The 18,744-nt window shown below is 37.4% G+C and overlaps 1 protein-coding gene across 3 annotated transcripts in view; it reads left to right on the top strand.

Moving 5' to 3' along the window:
- The window catches only part of LOC111838542 (protocadherin-9-like), a 313,609-nt gene that overhangs the window by 9,265 nt on the left and 285,600 nt on the right, over positions 1-18,744 (top strand). The gene's annotated exons all lie outside the window — the stretch shown is intronic.

The raw sequence follows: 18,744 nt of genomic DNA, 5'->3' as shown, positions 1-18,744 counted from the left end.
TGCTGTTAGACCATTTACCTTTGACACTATGGACTCTATATTTCACCTGTGCAAAATGCGATGCAAAGTCGTTTTGCTAGTTTCCTACCAATGCATTGCTCATTTTCACGCCATGCCTATACGTTGTCAAAATAGTACATGATTTTGCACTCACTTTCCGCTAGTAGGAGTGGTTTAGGAGTATTTTAAATGAGGCGTTGCCAGGTGCATTGTCGACGCGTTGCTATTTTAAGGCAGCACAATGTCATTGCGCTTTTGATCAACAAAAGCCACGTCTAAATTCAGTGAAAAATTATTAAATGGTATTAAAGCAATGCTTTTTAGAAATATGTGGGTGTATGACACTTGTTATTGACAAAGATACATCCTTGAAGTGCACTAATGGTATTTTGTTATTTTAATTTAATTTATATATGGTTTATTATAGGGTACAACTGTCTGAAAGAAAAAAAAACCCAAAGGCACTGTTTGCTATTGCTAATTTAAACATGTAAATTACACTTTGGTTCTGTCACACATTTTAGCACACTCCCCACCTGATATTTCTTGTGTTTCGTGCCCCCAGCAGTGCCGTGGCGCCACCCCAGGGGAGGCGTGCCTCACACACTGAAAATCACGTACTTACGACTTTTCAGCACATGCACGACCACGCCCATTTCCTCAGGGGAAAAACTATATTATTTGCTGGGTAAACACACCGATAAAATAGCAAGCTGTTGTAGATCATGCACCGCTGCCTTTTAGAGGTGAGGTGACGTGGCATTCCGATTGGTTCATTGCATGTAATTAAGCCCCAAACACGCCTCTGAATAAATAAGAGAGTTAGGACCTCTATGGCAAGCCAAATTGTCCTTTATTAGCATACGGGTTACTCTGCTTAAAATAATTCTCACTAGTAAAAATAACATCCTTACTAGTAAGAATGATAATTTTTACTGGTAAGAATTGTAGTTTTACTAGCAAGAATTTGTATTGTAAAGCATTATAATTCATTTTTACTAGCCATATATTCCCATTGTCTAACATTGTATTTTGGCCTCAAATATCCTGAACTCGTAGAGCTTGTAGAGGTCAATAATTCAATTCTTACTAGTAAGGATTCCTGTTGTAGATATCTGTAATCACGTTTTGACTAGTAAGAATTCCAGCCCCATATATCCATAATTGTAGTTTTACTAGTAAAAATTGACATAGAAATTAACATTTTGGATATGTGAATTTCAGATCTCTACAACTTAATTTTACATGATCATTCGTACTAATCTGCATTGTAGATATATTGAACTCATATTATTACTAGTAAAAATTGCATTTTTATTAGTAAGAATGTTATTTTTACTAGTAAGAATTAAGTTTTGCAGAGTAAGCCATATGCTAATAAAAGACAATTTGGCTTGCCATATTAGTTATGGTTTGTGCCTTGCGGTTTGTGCTAGATCGTCCAAATAGACCCTTATGTGTCCTTTACTTCTGGATGTTTGCCTGTTCTGTGAGGACAGAATGAGGCAGCAGCCATACATCTTAAAACTTTTCTTTCTGTGAACTAAATTGATTTCAGGACCCTTTCCATGGATTTGCTTTGTAAAATAAGCTGTTAATACAGAAAATTTATATCAATCATTTGTTGACCAACTGACATTTTTAAGCCACTTTGTTATTATGATAGAAGTGATATTTGTAGGTCACTTGACCAAGAGAACCATATTTCCTCCGGATTAATAAAGTATTCTGATATATAGACTTGCTACAGACATGGTTTAGCATTAAAACAGCTTCGAGGTTTTACAGTTTCTTTCTGTTCATTGTGTACACATACAGTTCAGAGCACTTAAACCTACATCCAGTGTCTTTGAACTTGTGTATCTCTACTATTATGACACATAAAGTAAATAACAGATGTTTTATGTGAAATGAACTCATAACTATAATCACACTTGTTCTTCATTCTGAAATGTTATCTTCATCTGAAATCTACAGTTTATATTCAGCACAAATGCAGCACCATAAAAACAACTAATTGTCTGAACTGTGTTTATACTTTTCATAAAATTTTCTGATAAATATTTATCCTTATTTACTTTTATTTAAAAGGTCCATTCAATTATTTGAAAAAAGAAAAACCATTGTGGGTAAACCTAATGATGTAATTTAAGCATTTAATTTTTTATTTATTTATTTGTGTAATCATATGGAATATAACAAAGTATTTATGTTACTAATGCAGTTTATTCAGTGGAATTTATTTAGGCTCTCTATGTCAATCTTCCCATTAATCTACCATTAATGTATGGTAGTATGACGGTTCTACTTTATATTTTTAGGTAATAAAAATAAATAATAATGTTTATTCGATTCGAGCTTTGTGACATGGTGCATTATCCTGCTGGAAGTAGCCATCAGAGGATGGGTACATGGTGGTCATAAAGGGATGGACATGGTCAGAAACAATGCTCAGGTAGGCCATGGCATTTAAACGATGCCCAATTGGCACTAAGGGGCCTAAAGTGTGCCAAGAAAACATCCCCCACACCATTACACCACCACCACCAGCCTGCACAGTGGTAACAAGGCATGATGGATCCATGTTCTCATTCTGTTCACGCCAAATTCTGACTCTACCATTTGAATGTCTCAACAGAAATCGAGACTCATCAGACCAGGCAACATTTTTCCAGTCTTCAACTGTCCAATTTTGGTGAGCTCGTGCAAATTGTAGCCTCTTTTTCCTATTTGTAGTGGAGATGAGTGGTACCCGGTGGGGTCTTCTGCTGTTGTAGCCCAGCCGCCTCAAGGTTATGCGTGTTGTGGCTTCACAAATACTTTGCTGCATACCTCGGTTGTAACGAGTGGTTATTTCAGTCAAAGTTGCTCTTCTATCAGCTTGAATAGTCGGCCCATTCTCCTCTGACCTCTAGCATCAACAAGGCATTTTCGCCCACAGGACTGCCGCATACTGGATGTTTTTCCCTTTGCACACCATTCTTTGTAAACCCTAGAAATGGTTGTGCGTGAAAATCCCAGTAACTGAGCAGATTGTGAAATACTCAGACCGGCCCGTCTGGCACCAACAACCATGCCACGCTCAAAATTGCTTAAATCACCTTTCTTTCCCATTCTGACATTCAGTTTGGAGTTCAGGAGATTGTCTTGACCAGGACCACACCCCTAAATGCATTGAAGCAACTGCCATGTGATTGGTTGATTAGATAATTGCATTAATGAGAAATTGAACAGGTGTTCCTAATAATCCTTTAGGTGAGTGTATATACTTTTCATTATCCCTTTTCTAGTACACTAATTGTCTTTGCACTGTGGAAATGCTTGGTTTATTGTATTTCAAAGGTTATTTGAAAGCAGGTCTCAGTACATTGTTATTTTTTCACCCTTTGGGAGGAAAAAAAGGCTTCCCAACAGGGAGGCAGCATATCCGCGAAAGGAAGAATATAAACCATGCTTAATCCAGTTATTGAGGTCTATTTTGGGACCAGCACTATAAAGCTTAGTATGCATCAGCACTAAAAGCTGTAAAGGCTGACCCATTCGGCAAAGCTATGCAAGATGGCTGCGTGGTCCCTCTCAAAAGCTGCTTTTTGCTCTTAATGGGGAAGTAAACCACTATGTGATCCACTTCTAGTTGCATAAACAGATGTTTACACTGAAGGTTCAAATGGGACAACGATGTTGCATCTTTCAGAAGGTATTCGTATTACTCATAAGTTTACTGTATAGTTTTATACTGAAATGTCTGCATGTAATCTGATTTTTAAAATGTTCTTCGTCAAGAAGATGGCTTTAATAATAGCATAACAAACACAACATATATAAAAAGTAGGCCCCATTTTCACCCATTAAAGTTCACATAAGGCACTGTTACCCATATTCCAAGGGGTTACGTATAGTTAAATTCCCATAGGAACACTGCCTCAAACTTGGTGGTTTAGCAACACAGGAATTATCGTATTCTCAACTAACAATATGTGAAATGCAGACTTTTCATGATGACCTACTTTTGAATATCATCATGCTTCTTATTAACAATACTCTTCATATTATGCCTAGTGACACAATCCTTTTGGATGGATGCATGGGTTATGAGTTGCTTTTTGAGATCTTAATATCTATCTATCTAGACAAAATAGATAGATAGATTGATTGATTGATTGATTTAAGAAAAAGACAGCTTCTTATCCCGCACAGTGAAAAATGGGAATTATGCAACTGTTAAAAGGAGCAGCCTCAAATGACTGGCTATTCAACCTGGAATAAAGAGATGATTACTGTCCCTATTTTTACTTGCAAAGTAGCGAGATTGAATTCCACACAAGATTCCGTTTCCCTTGCCCTTTCACATACTGTAATATCTATGTGAAATCAAGCTACTGATTAACAATTGAAATTGGGTTGAACATATCTAGTTGAGAGAAATTTAATATATGAGAAGCCTTGTGAGGACTGAGCAATTTTCTTCTCTCTGATGTGAATGATGAGCCATTAAAAGAAAAAAAATTGTCATGGAAACTCAATAGCTTCTGTAAAAGCTACGATGCAGTTAAATAATTGTATAATCCTGAATATATATTTGAGGTGTGTGTGTTTGTGTGTGTGTGTGTGAGAGAGAGAGAGATCGATCAAGATCAGATATTACTGTATAATTTGAAAAGTAATACAAATATTTTCTTCCATTACTGCCATGAGTAGATCAAAATTAAGGAGCTTTTATGGTGAGATTAACATTTTTGTGTCAAGCAGTTTTCTGTTCAGCAGTGACACTTTCTTCCAAATTGTGTCAGTGACAACTAAGAGCTAGAATCAATCATGCAGTAGGAATTTCACCCAAGGCAGCATTACAAGTTTCCATTTGCCAGTGATACTCAGGTTAAGTGCACAGTTCAGTGGCACGAGAACAAGGCTGTTCCTGGGTCTTGAACTGGTAGCCTTCAAATCCTTAGTCACTATCCCATCTGCTCTTCCTACTTTGCTGCAGATTACTCTGCAGCAAGGTTCACACACATGACCAAACCATCTGGATGTACCATAGTTTAACCTGTAACATAGGTTTGCTGGCCTGAGTAAGAGGGTGTCGCTGTCCAGAGTGCTTATCCCTTTTTGTCTTGGATGAGGCTGAAAAGACAGCTGAACAATTCATTCATTGCTGTTTCACACCAGCACACATTTAATTTGAACCGGGCCATGTCACAAAGAAATGTAGTTATGCGTGAATGCTTGAAAACAGCTAACTTGCAGTTGAAAAGAGTCACGGCCATGTGCAATATGTTGCGTGTTTCCACCATTCATCTTTCTGCCAGCCTTAGAAAATTCCTTGGACAGCAGCTTGTACGGCTGATATAAACACCATCCAAAAGTAATTTTATTGTTTTACTTAAAAATAATTGACTGAGGACTGCTTATTTGTTGTGCATTTTTTTAATCAAGAAGCCAAGATATTTAAAGCTGAATAAAACCCATAGTCTTAGAATATTATTGGCACGGTAGTGTGTGGGTGACTTTCAGAATGTCAAGGATAACTGTGTATCTTGTTCTGTTTCTAAACCTTTTCACTCCTCCCCTTTTTACTTTTTACTTTATACCAATATTATTGTTGAGAAACATGTTATGGTCAGTTCAGTATGACATTTCCCGAATGCAGCATTTGCATTTTGGTAATATTTGTTCAAATGCTTAGGGAATGTGATACCGCATTAAGTCTTAAATATATTTTCCATTAACCAGCCTCAAGGTACACAACCGTTCCATGCACTGTTTAGAATAAATTACAAATTGATGTGCACCTTATAAAAAAAGTGTTCAGATTCTAAAAGTATCGATGCTAGGCCCAGGTTGTGGCCACTAGCATAAACTGCCAAGTGTAAATAAGGATATCATAAATCTGCTTCTGTGAACAGGCAGGTATTGAGGTGCAACACAAAGGATTATTTAGTACTTGCATTATATATGACCTGTCTATTGCTTTATTACCAGGGGTATAACACATTATAGAGTTTTTAAATTCCCCAGCAGGCTATTTCTGCAATATAGGGTGTTGTTTTTGTTGCTATAATAAAATAATAATAATAATAATAATAATAATAATAATAATAAGAAGAAGAAGAAGAAGAAGAAGAAGAAGAAGAAGAAGAAGAAGAAGAAGAAGAAATTATTATAATTATTATTATTATTATTATTGTTGTTGTTGTTTGTGATAGCAGTAAACATGCTTACATGCTTGTTTTTTGCCTTTTCTTACACCCTTCCTTCCTAGCTGATACTCAGAATCTGGAGACAGGGAACCAAAAAAAGTGAATTTTTTTGCTTGCATACAGGGCAGACAAACAATCCCCAACAGGGTCTCTATTTTCATCTTACCTAATGGAAAGCCAGTTTATGGAAATGTATGGGTGGACAGCAAGTCCATTAGATGAGAAACACAGCATTTTATATCATCTGAATCCAGAAATGTGGAATTTGAAAGTAACCCCTGGCAAAAAGGCAGATATGTGGCCTGAAAGAGCAGCTTCAATGCAACCGCGATTGGCTGTTACCTGATGACCCCTTTTTACAAAGCTGGCCTTTTGAAACATATGACCCCCCCTCATGCGACCTGCATTCTCTTTAGTGGATACATCTTTAAAGGAGCATTTGTGTGTAAAAATAAGACCGTGAGGCAAATGATGGCATGAGTGTTTGACCAAACCAACATCTACCCTTATATACGTTTGGGTGTGTATAATTTTTATCTATCACATGTTACTATGGATGAAACAGTAAATTTGAGCTGTCAAAGAAGTTATTTTCATTTTGACAATTAACTGCCTCTAGGCAAGAGTGTTTCCTGCATTGTGTTCCATGCTTTCTGTGATAAGCTAGGTTAATTGGGATCCTACACTACAACAGAGCTAATGGAAATTACATGTAATGCCCTAATTAAAGCACTGAAACAGTTAAAGAGCTTTTTTAGTTAAATAACAGTTTTCACATTAAACTTTAGATGTTGAACTTGCGAAAGATCTGTCCCGAAACAATAAAAATCACACTTCTTTGTGCTCTTTCTTCTTCAGCTTGTATTGCATCTCATTGTCGTGTGGTTTGATGTATTCACACCTCACAGATCAGACCACAAGTACTCTGCCAAAGAGAAAGGTTCCGTCAACATGGGCAATTGAAAAGACATTGTGAATGACATGATAAAACAGAATGACTGAAACCCATCTTAAAGAGGCTGGCAAGATCATTCCTGAGACTGAAACAAAGCGTCATTAATAATAATTAATAAAAACATATCCCCTGTCACATTTGATTTTGCAGATAACAGCAACTGGGTTCAAATTTTACAAGTCAGATGGTCTAAATTTAGCTTTAGCTTGTGAAATGGAGGCTGTGTTGAGCATGGTGACATCTAACGTGAGAAAGTAATATTGAGTGATCTCTGAGCCTTAATTGACTTGGAAGGTATATGAAGACAAAGATATTTCATCACAGCGGCATCCCTTTATTGGAAACATCAGGGGAGACTCGCCAAGAGGTTGCCACTCTACCTAGTCAATGTACAAGACATTAAAGTGAATTAGCGGGGCCCGTGAATGATGTCTCCATGTGGGGCATCTCGCATGAGGATGGCAAGGATAGGGTGACGCTATCAACGACACGTGGTATAGGCTAGTGTATTGCCTGCTAAGCAGATCACAGTGCGGTGAGGTTTGCAAAGTTTCTATTTCTTTTTTTTTTGCATTCAAATCGATGGGAAAAGGAGGTACATGTGGCCTGACATGGCAAGTACCTAAGCCTTAGCTGACATTAATCTGCCTTGTGTTTATTTGTTCTGTTAAGGAACAGAATGCACCTGTCAAACACTGTTTCTCAAACCATACATTTCTGTCTAGAGATTCAGTGACAAATATGCCGAGCATTCATTGTCATTAATACGTTTATCCATCTAATGATTTACTAAACAGACTTATCATAAGCAACTCATACAGTTTAGTCAAGTTGGTATTTACCAAAGCGATAAGGGTTAAGTACTTCCTCTGAGGTTGGACCCTTTCTTCTCCACCGTGACTTGAGACTTCAACCTGTAGGTCACAGGTCCAATTACTTAGCCAGTGTTCCATACTCCTGCCACTGCTTCATGTAATTTAGCCACCTCACCTCAGAATACAGACATGTGTCAGGATGTCAGATTGCCACAATGTGTCAGAGTGCTGAGCAAAAGATTTCTTTTCCCTCTCAATAATTCACCACTGTGGCATGCAGGTTCTCAACCTCAATGTCTCTCTGTCAAACTTCCTCACCTTCCACATTTCTTGTTTGAGTGGGGGACATTTAAAAGAAGCGCTGTGTCTGTTTTTGTCTGTTCAGGTTTAACAGTGGCAGATTAGCCTTGTAATGGAGAGACTTGTGGGTGAGCAGATGGTCAGTGGAAGTGACGAAAGTGGTGGAGGCTTCCCTCCCTGTGGAGACGCTGTCCTGACGGCTGTTGCTAGTCAATATTCTACATGCTGCCTGTTTACCTAGACACACAACCAAGTGTCTACAATAACCAGTTGCTCTCATATTTTTATTTTAAAATTGCTACAGTTGCTTTATAGCTTAGTTTTTCAGAGATAATTCCACTGTCAAAAATGTTCCTCTACTGAAAATTAACATAAAACTGCACATTTTGATGCATCCCCTGTGATACATTATTGTTTGGCTTGTTTTTTCATATCAATTATAAACTCTCCATCTGAAGTATCACTAGAAAGGACAGCTTTATTACTTTTTTAAATATGTGCTAGGTGCTGCTCTAGCTGATACAAAAAGCTACATTTGAAGGTCCTATTTGCAGTACTGATTATATTAATCCACCTTCCAACTGCATATAATTCTCTGGGTGATGGGGGGCCTAGAGAAGCAGAAGCAGCACAGGACACAAGGCTGGGGTACATTTTGGATGGATCCATCTAGTGGTCATTTTTTAGAAAAAGAACATTTACTCATCTTTTTATGCCTGCTGGCTACTTGATTACGAGACTGTATAATACTGATTTTTTTTTTTTTTTAAATCCAACATTTTAACATCTGTTTCTGTTCATGTATTGACTTGATACATGGGTAACCCTTTACTTGACGGTGAACAAATGATACAGTATTATGCTATTACTTATGTCTTAATCAGGGGTGCCCAAAGTGGGGCCCGCGGGCCAAGGTTGGCCCGCCGTACTATTTAGATTGGCCCGCCAATGAATATCTAAAATAAATTACAATGTACATGCACAGGTTTTTGGCGTTGCCGTGATTTGTTTGATGACGCGATCGGCATGCTATAAAAATGCACATGCATGTCGACTAACAACAAAAGGCATATGTGCACCAACTAAAAGCGGAGATTTACCAGTATACAATAAAAACCACCGTCGATTCTCGATACAAACCTTTAATTATATTATCCAACATTGCAAACACAAAGATCGCTCACAAAAAAACCTGCGGGGTGTAGTCCGTTGTTACAAAAAGCAAATCTGCAGTGTCAAAATTACATTCACAAGTCATTTCGCTCTGACAGCTCTGAAATGTATCATACACGCAGTTAATATGGTTTCTTTACAAAGTCTAAAATGCTTTGTTGCTTTTTGCCTTTAACAATCTGCTTGAAAACAAATGCTTCGATATTATTTATGCTGTCTAAAACAGTCCATCCCCTACAAAAGAACCATACTGTCGAATTTTTTGTAGCATTTGTATCACCTCACCGGCAGAGGGAATTGGTTCCAAATCTTCGTCCGCATCTTCTTCATCTTAGTTGTCATTGCCGCATGCAGATATGCTTGGCTTTGGTTTTGATGGGGATTTACCTAGATCGCGTTTCACCTGCGTTGTTCAGCGAATTACCATGCGAATGCGATTTGAATACGCGCTGTTTAGCACTTGTGATACATTTTAAAAAGCCGGCGATTAGTCACGGGGATCGAGATAACCGATGTTAAGTGGCGATTTTGGCGCTCTTTCGTGCTCGAGATATTAGGGCTCGGCGACATAAAAGAATCGACATAACCGATGAGAAATACTATTGCAATAAGGGAATTTGGCGGTTCCACTTCAAAAACGTCGATTTACTAGGGTTGGCGAGTTGGCCAAGGTCGAGATAAGTGGGTTCGACTGTATATTATACAGTCCTCACTCATGGTGCTTTGATTACATTTGAAATATCTAAGACTAAAATTGAAATACAAGCAACTATAAGGGTAATGTAGAGTATATCTGTGCACATATGTACATTTCCACACTTCATAAATAGTCATATTTTAACAATTTACAAAAAGTCCCATGAGTCTTTGCTGCCGCACTTTGTTTGGCAGCACTTACATCTGTGAACAGACTTTTAGTGTAATGAACCTTAACAAGTTCAGGCTCAGAAGCACTCAGACTGACCCACACCTACAGGACATCCTCAGCCTCTCAGTGAGTCAGCTGCAACCTAATATTGATAGGCTGATAAACGCCAAAGAACAGCTTCATGTTTCTCACTAGTGGTGCAATTATATTGTTGCTACTGTTGTTGTGTTTCTGTTGGACATGCACTCTTTGACATTTTGCACTACATGTGATTACAAAAGTTTAGACGTGCTCTAAATGCCTATATAGGACTTATTTGTCATATTTTGTTTAATGTTATTTACACAGAAAGGAAGGTTAGATAACTGTTTGATAAATAAAAGTACTTTACTTTACTATTAGTGTTTGTATTTTGTGTAAAATATTACATTTGGCCCGCGGTCCTCCGATAGATTTTCATTTTGGCCCACTAAGGGAAAATGTTTGGGCACCCCTGGTCTTAATTAACCACAAACTAAGTCTTAGTTACATCATTAATGAATCTCAAGCAGTTACTATATTTCTTATTATATCTATTAATTCTGTAAACCTTTGTGAACTACCGAAAAAAAAACTACTGGAGGAACAAGTCGTGAATAACACAAGTTAAATACTGATCTCATAATTGTTCAGCATTAGTTAATCATGATGCATCTTTCATCCCAAGCAGTGCACTGACATTTCACATTTCATTTTGAAAAAGTAACATTACAATAAAACCTACTTCGGATATTCAGGTTACAATGTCAATCTTTAGACAGTAATTGCGTAATATAATACGGCAATATAGTATGAGGCTTTCAGTACATTGTGCATACTCCACTTATGTTGTATTTTCTGGATTATCATCCCGTCCTCAGCCAGTAGAACATGACTCTGGAGAATTCCAGAATCTAATCATCAGCATCTAATTCCTAATTAATGTATTACGGTTTGGGACCTAATTTAAAGTTGCACCTTGACTGAGTCCTAGATGCAGATGTCATGGTCCATAACCATTAAAGCAGAATGCTTTGGAAAGAAGCATTGTCCTTTCTGGAATCAGAAATCTCTGGAGTTAAGCACATAAAAAAATATGTTCGTAAACATATGATGCAAATTTCTTGTTATTCTTTGAGAAGATGTAAAAAGAAAAACAACAACAACAAAAAACACATTTCCAACAAAGAGGCAATAATCTTTATGAGATATTTTATCTTAGGTGCTGTAAGGTTTTCATATAATTTAATATTACACGCGATCCGGAATAACTTGATGGGAAAAGTATATTCTTTGCTGGTATCATTTTAGAGACACACACTCTAGGTGAGTGTCATATATTAGCTAGATAGCATAGCTAGATTCATTGTATATAAAAATGCAACATATCTTACGCTAATTTAGTCATTCAGCAATTTTGCATGTCAATTTTGTCTTTTGCTCATATTTACAAATATGTGTGTTAATGCATTTTGGTATACAGTATATCATTGTGACATATAGTGACATATTTCAGTATTACCACATAATTTTTGAAAATGGTGTCCAATAAATGGATATGCTATATTCTTTGAGTAGCCACTTCCATTCTTCCTACAGATAAATTTTAAAGTGTTTACATGTCACCATGACCACCACCAAATAATTTAATCTTCCACCTCATTTTCCACAATTCTAGCTTATTTCAATGTTGCATTTGACACCTGATGCTGTATAAAAACCAATTGCTGATCTGCATTTGTCAGAAATTGAAAAGCAATTGAAAAGATTTGGCCTGTGTTTTATTGACATGAAATATGACTTTCTATGCAATAAGATATTTCAATTAATTTTATATTCATTTATTTCATATTTTTGTATGTGTTGTATGGGTTTCTAGATATGCCTTTAAGAGATGTGTTGGAAATGTGTGTTATAGGACATTGTGATGCAGAGGTAGAGAGAGAAATTCAGCAAAAACTAATATGATATGGGGATGTGGAAAAATTACAAACTTGCACATGCAAAATGCAAACTGATTAACTGGTTGTGATTGCACAGATATCTAGACACTGGTACCAAATTGGGATTTGAAAAGCATTTTTTGTACAGTTTTGACAGTAGCACAAGGTAATATATTTCACACAGTTCTAGCTGCATGTGTACTGCATATCTAATGATTTGCAGCTGTCACATCTACTCCTGTAACTAGGGATCATTAAGTTTGCGTTTGTTGATGTGGGTGTGAAGATGTGTCCGGTGGGGGGTTCAAAGAAAGAAAACAACAAAAAGCCACTGGAGGTTTGGTATCATTACAAAATGAAGACCTTACTTGTCAAGTTGAACTGCTTATTGTGGTGAGTTTTCACTTCTCCTCATTGTCCATATCGTTTGTGCAAAAATAACATCTTTGGCAGTGCTTCAAACTACACCTTTATTTGGTATATGTACAGTACACACTGACCATATCATGCCAGGTCAGATGGCTTGCTTTCCTTCCATACTTGAAGTGAAAGGGGCAGCAGTGGAAGTATACAAAACAGTGCTACTAAGAATTAAGTTTCACATGGATAAGGACAGCACATGTCCTCTTGTGCTTACCCCTTACTTCCTCATGCTAATGCATGTACAATGGGGTGACGTCATCCCAAAAACAGTGTCTTAAAGCAGCAGTGCAGAATTAAATGTAGCTGTTACAATGTGTTTCAAAGCTGCTTTTCTGTGGATGAGTTATAGCACTTTTTACTTGAGTATAAAATTGAGTATAAAAGCTTGTTAACACTTAATTCATTGTTCTTTCACCATGCAACACCATCACAGAAGACTCATGAACATAGGATAATTATTTCTGGATGGATTTTAAATTGATCTGTTTACTTTGCATCACGATATCCCTTAATGAAAGCTAAGATTAAAATATAATTAATTAAACTCTGAAAAGACAGCACCATGTTGTCAAGTTATTTGCATTCCCAGGAAGCACTTGTACTGATGAAGTCTAAAGCCAAACACCATGGCATTCTATAGGAAATACATTGTTATTTCTGGAAAGTTATTGTCCAAAATGTTACCACAGATAGTTAATTTAAAAATTTGACAAGTAGAAACACATAACCAGTGAATCTGTTTATGTTCTTAACATTAATAGAAGAAAGTATCATAATAATGAGTTTCATTAAATATTACTGTACAGTACAAGACAGAGCTAACGGAGGCACTAATTGTCATTTACACTTAAACTTTAGCTGTCCAGCAGTCAGAGTACCTTTCTGCTTCATTCACCACAGCAGCTCATTAACACCTCTTTCAAGGTTTTCACACTGCACAACATCATCACAGCAGGTCTGTAAACATCTCACTAGGAAAGGTAGGCTAATTATTTGCTGCTATCCAGAATAACAGCAAGATTTGGGATGATTTGTATGTTAAGGGTAGCCATTCAGTGTTATGTGACTGCAAACAGGATTGTTCATGTGTGATTCCTATCCATTTTGTTCTTTAAATAATTTTATGGATGTTTGTGTATAGCAAACAATGCTGGAGCTACATGGATTTTAGTTTGTCTTCATTGCTGGTATTTATTGTTTAAGGCACAAAGTATATACAGATAATCTGCATGAGAACTTCATGAAATGGGAAACAATTACAATGATTTAGTCAGGATTCTTCTGAATGCTGCCACAACTGTGTGCTGGAGAAGTGGGTTACACGATGGAAGTTTTAGGTACTCTAGAGCAGTGTATCTCAACATGGTCCTCAGGGACCCCAGAGAGTCCACATTTTTACTCCCTCCCAGCTTCCTACCAGACAGTCCACATTTCTGCTCCCAGAGGGAGGAAAAACGTGGACTGTCTGGGGGTCTCTGAGGACCAGGTTAAGATACACTGCTGTAAAACGTAGAAAATGATCTCTAAATTGCACTCATATTGTAGTTCTTGCTCTCCATCCCAGATCTCTCAGGTAAGCATTTGAATTCCTGACAGGCTTGGAAAGTTTGCCCTCTGACTGTCGTTTGTGTATGAGACATGCTATGTCAGTGAAAGCTGGAGATGCAGAGCTGTGTCTCGATTGACAAGAAGTCATGTGAGAAGATAGAATGGTGGGTCGACAAGTGTCACCTTTGATGTATGTGGCTTGGCCTTTGTTTGAGAAGGAGCAGTGGAGCATTGCTTTCCTATCAAGATGAAAAACACGGTCAACATAGTTTTCACTCAAATACTTAATACGACTAGCTTCTCCAAATTACGGCTTGAAAATGCATCTCTGCATAGTCCATCTGTATTGCTTTTATTTGCATGGGGAAATATAAATCATATTATTTAAACATATTAATCTATTATCTTCTAAAAATAATTAACCTGGGAGAATGGTTTTCAGGTACCGTCCCCCTTTTATAGAGCTGAATATGTATAATTTTACAATAAATACAGCAGAAGACTGCAGAATGTCAGTTATTAAAAATGCACTGTAGTTTGAATGTAGCTGTTACTTGTATTGTAAAGGTTTTTCCAAATCTTTCAAGGTTAATTATGGAATTATAATATGGAAAAGTTTTGGAAGTAACACCTGCCTTCACATTGCAAGCCCTTACGATACTTGTTAAACAGAAAGAGAAAGAGCAGCACCTCAGATTATGTAAAAACAGCATTTGGCCATTTAATGGATTGAATCTCTGAATTGTTTGATGTTGCTTGTTTTACTGGTGGCACTACAGTTATGTGGAGCTTTGTGAAAATTAATGCAACAATTAACAACAATTAATCTTGTCTCATGAAATTGTAAATTCCATGTACCTCATGGTGTCCAGAAACACTGTATGTGTTCGAGATCTTTGATTCAGAACAAAAAAAAATCCTATATCCAATAAATACACTATATTTGGTAGACATCCAAAGCATTAGGAAGCCATATACTACAGCTACCATTACATTCCAACAATGGAGGCAAGAGCAGGCATAAGAGCAAAGCAAACGGGGGTTTCAGGAATGGGAACAAGGTAAGTAAAAGCTGACTGCGTGGGGTCAAACAAGGCAAAGTTAGCAAGAAGGGAAACCACTATAGCACACACTGGGGTGACATCAATGACTGGACTGAGGAAGCATAGGACTAGGAGGCACCCTTATTCACCAATGATGAGGAGCAAACAAGAGGCATCTGGTGCAAGTCACACAAGGGCTGAAATGAGAGGTAAGAAGTTAGTAACAGGTGTGACACCGGGAAAAGTTCAAGGGGGCAGGAATGCAGGGCATGACAGATTTATTATAATATACACTAATATGCATATTTTACTACACAAAAATTTGTGTATAAAACACAAATGCAAAATTATGTAAATCCACTACACAGTGGTAGTGCCAAAACCATAGTATCTCCTGAAGATATTGTAGATTTACATATCTCAAATTATTTAGTCAATTTTAACTTGAATCACCACTTGGAAATCAAGGATAAATGGTATGTACCTTCATCTATTGATGCCTCTGTTTTCCGTGATGTAGTTTTCCTCAGACATTCATGCCACAATTACATCTACTGCTCCACATGAAACATCCCGAAGTTGAGCAGACTGTTTCCACTGAAGCCTCTACCAGGGGCAGTGGTGACCTAATTGTTAGAGATGTGCACTTGTAATTGAAAGATTGCTGGTTTGAATCCCTGACCAGCAAGGTACTACCCCAAGCACTGCTCCCTGGGTGCTGAATTAGCTGAATTAGCGGACTGAAAATTGATCACCAAATTTTACCAAAATCCTCACAACCATGACTTTGACCATGTCTAACAATCAGTGAGATGTCTTGGCCAGAATTATGCAGTGGGCCAGGTTTTCAGTTTTATGCATGACCCATATGATGAGATGTTAATTGCCGAATTGACTCAGGCAGCACACTTTCAGTATATTAATTTGCACATTTCCTTCATTTTGGCCTGCTTGTATATATTAGTTTGTGTCAATGTGCAAGTGTATCAAAATAGTCACTTTTTACACACTTAGATGAACACTTTCTGATGTTTTCTTGGTGTGCTAGGTTAGAAAATTTTCCTACAGGCCTCTCAATCAATGTGTTATTTGTCACTTTACATTGATATGATGGCCTTTGCAATGGCATGGTAGCAACACTGGATATAAGAGTGCTTATTGAAGGCTGAATGAAATGGACACAGTAGAGCAAAGTTGCTTTGTTGAAGATCACTGAGGAAGCCACAGGTGAACAGTACAGCAGCAATGAAAAAGTAAAGGGTGCTGTGAATTGTTCTAAAATGTGGTCTTAGTTGTAAAGGCAGTAATGGAACATGACAAGAATGAGGACCTGGAAAGATCTGCTGCATTTTCTGCTTCACTCCTTCTTCAACAAATTGCTGTCAATATAATGAATGTGCTAGAAATCATTTGGCTTGTTTGAATGATAATAACAAATTGAGCATAGTGCTTCTTAAATGTTTTAGTGTTTATGTTAAAGGAGTCTTAGAAACTGTGACAAAAGCTGTAGTCGATAAAGGAATGGCAGTTTAAAGGGGTAATAATACTTGCATGAAATTTATTGCCATATATTCAAATATGAAAATAATAAACATCTAAGTCTTAAAAGGCTAGCCTAAAATCAGTTGCCATGACTACTTCAATTGCTTTATGGGAATGCAAATGTATTCTCCATAATTTATCATTTTTAACTTGTACGGAATGAAAAGTAATATGTACTTGTTACATCTCACAGAATAATAAATGTAGACATTTAAAATCACCAGGTATAACATATTACAAAGAGAGCTTAATTTAATTAATTTGACAGATATGATGCCTCAATTATTGTTTGTCTCTGGGTTAAACTCCGAGTACAAGACAATCTGAACTGGGAGGACCCACAAATATGAGACATCTTTGAGTAGGCACAGATTGATCATCCTTGCTATCTGTACACGGTAAAAGAGAAACAAGCAAACCAGGAAAACATCCAGTTTTGACAACTTATGTAACATTTCTAAAGATAATAGCTTGTCTGCATGTAATACAGAATACTGCAAGGGGAAAATATTTTTTTACTAGACAAGCAGTTACCTCTTATGCTATGATACATCCAAACAGGCTCAGGTGCAGACGGCTACTGTATAATCCATGGAGTAATCTGAATAGATTCCATCTGTCTCCAGTAATTGTTGCTTGTATAATTTCATATTAAATACATCTGTCTCTGTGAGACCCTCCAGCTGAGAAGTATATTCAAGGCAAAGATAAAATCTTGAAGATGAAAACCTTTTTGATATTGGTTTCTAGGGTTTTAAGATCTGGAAGGATAGATATCAAGGGCATCAGGTGTAGCCTTTGTCCTGCCTAGGGTATAGCTAGCCATGTGCCCTGTGCTGCTTGGCATGGGCTCAAACACCCTCATGACCATGCCCAGAGTGAGTGGTTGGATGATGGTTGGACAGATGGTTGGATGAAAGGACATTTTAATACAAATTCTAAGATTTGTTGAAAGGCACAGATTGGAGGGGAGGGGGCACTGAGCACATTCAAATATTCCCTGCTTGCTTCCCAGGGTGTATCCTGCTTTATGCCTAGTGTTTACCAGCATAGTCTCAGGCTCTAGGATGGATGAATATCCCTTGGAGCACAGTCAAGTCAGCCATTTGAAGTGGAAGGCATGTAGGGCCATCTACAATCTGCTGCAGATGGGTGAGAAGAGCATTTGCCACAGAAGCCACCAGAGGCCTGCTGAGACAACACTAAGAGTGTTGTGCCTGGTATGGAAGAGACTGTCCAATGGTCATCAATAGCTCAAATATGAATGGGGGAAATGGAAAGAACCAAATCAAAATGCCCCTTGATACTTTAAATAATGTATTGATAGATTTTTTTTTTTATTATAAAGGACTTGGCTTCAAGGAAATCATGCTATATGTTGTATCTGATATAACCCGAGCATCAAATGTCCCTTGGGTAACAAGCTTTCATTGTATGGTGGCGGCAGCATTATGCTATTGGGACAGTTTTTATCTGTATGGAGTAACTTGTCAGTATATAGGAAATTACTAAATACAGTGGTACCTTGGTTTACGAGCATAATTTGCTCCGGAAACATGCTTGTAATCCAAAGCACTCGTATATCAAAGCGAATTTTAATGGAAACTCATATGATCCGTTCCACAACTCAAAAATATTCATATAAAAATGATTAATACAAAATATAAAGTACAAATACATAAAACAAATTAAGCTGCGCTTTACCTTTGAAAAGAATCGTGGATGGTGTGAGGGAGACGAGAGAGAAGAGGAGGGTTATTTTGTAGGACGACTTTCACTATAATTAACGGAATCACTGCTATCTGTTGGCTCACTGGAATCTTTTTCTGTTTGTGCGACTTTAACAAGGAACCCATCCAATGACAGCCTCCTTTTCGATTTCGCAAAAATTTGGACATTAGAGGTCGACCGATATGGGT

Source organism: Paramormyrops kingsleyae, chromosome 1, assembly GCF_048594095.1.
Source record: "Paramormyrops kingsleyae isolate MSU_618 chromosome 1, PKINGS_0.4, whole genome shotgun sequence".
NCBI classification, from domain to species: domain Eukaryota; kingdom Metazoa; phylum Chordata; class Actinopteri; order Osteoglossiformes; family Mormyridae; genus Paramormyrops; species Paramormyrops kingsleyae.
Note: the sequence above shows the minus strand (reverse complement) of the source record. Positions and strands in the feature narration are given on the sequence as shown.